Source organism: Etheostoma spectabile, chromosome 16 (assembly GCF_008692095.1).
Source record: "Etheostoma spectabile isolate EspeVRDwgs_2016 chromosome 16, UIUC_Espe_1.0, whole genome shotgun sequence".
NCBI classification, from domain to species: domain Eukaryota; kingdom Metazoa; phylum Chordata; class Actinopteri; order Perciformes; family Percidae; genus Etheostoma; species Etheostoma spectabile.
In genome coordinates, this window is record NC_045748.1 from 15,369,805 (window position 1) to 15,370,272 (window position 468).

General features: G+C 37.2%; 1 protein-coding gene across 1 annotated transcript in view; it reads right to left on the bottom strand.

The window, feature by feature from the left end:
* Nucleotides 1–468, bottom strand: part of slc45a2 (solute carrier family 45 member 2) — a 15,576-nt gene that overhangs the window by 12,114 nt on the left and 2,994 nt on the right. The gene's annotated exons all lie outside the window — the stretch shown is intronic.

Here is a 468-nt window from a genome sequence, read left to right on the forward strand (position 1 = left end):
CAATTTGAGAAAAGCAGATGACCAACACAAAAACAGTTGGTAATAAAGCTGCAAGCTGCGATTCTACGCTCAAACCTTGATTTGCGTCAATTATCTGATCTGATCTGAAAACTGAGTTTTGTGATGACTGGCCTTGATGATTTGTGTTCATTTATATTCAGAGCCACGCCCCTTTAGAAGTTCATTGGTCAAAAACTTGAAAAGTAATTGAGATATGGACATGCTTTATATAACTTGTAATACGCTTGATCCATTGATATATCACTGAAAATTTGGTGGCAATCCGAGCTACGGTGTTGGACAAAAAAAAATGTGTTTTTCAAAAAAATTTAAATGGCAGAAAAGTTTTCATTAAACTGCACTGTGTGAGAAATTTCAAGTCAATCAGACTTACGATGTGGGGGCGTGGCCTTTCAAAGTTTGCATTTTTAAGCCAATTACAACGCCACCATGTGGCCAATTGGGTTC